Source organism: Grammomys surdaster, unplaced genomic scaffold (genome assembly GCF_004785775.1).
Source record: "Grammomys surdaster isolate TR1022 unplaced genomic scaffold, NIH_TR_1.0 125157, whole genome shotgun sequence".
Taxonomy (NCBI): domain Eukaryota; kingdom Metazoa; phylum Chordata; class Mammalia; order Rodentia; family Muridae; genus Grammomys; species Grammomys surdaster.
In genome coordinates, this window is record NW_021620051.1 from 41,095 (window position 1) to 41,563 (window position 469).

A 469-nucleotide genomic window follows, 5' to 3' on the forward strand; every position below is an offset into this window, starting at 1 on the left:
TGTGCAGTATGAGTTTGTGTGAATGTGTGTGTACAGTGTGAGTTTGTGTGAATTTATGAGTGTGTACAGTATGAGTTTGTGTGAATGTGTGAGTGTTCACAGTGTGAGTTTGTATGTATGTGTGCACACACAAAGGTCAGGGCTGACACTGAGAGTCCTTTGTCACTATCTTATTTTTAGACAAGTCTGCTAGGGATCTGAACTCAGGTCCTCGTGCTTGTGTGCCATGCACTTTATCCACGGAGACATTTTTTCCTAGCATTTTTCTAGGCTGGTCACAAACTCACTGTGTAACCGAGGTTGGCTTTGAACTCCTTCTGCCTCCGCTTCCTGATATAGAGTTAGTGTCAGAGAGCTGCTGCTTGCCATCTCTTCCTGCTCCCTGCCCTCTCTTTCCGCCTCATTTCTTCCTTATCTCTTTGTTGTGTGCAGAAAGTGATTGACCGTAGGCCTTGTGCTTGCTAAATGC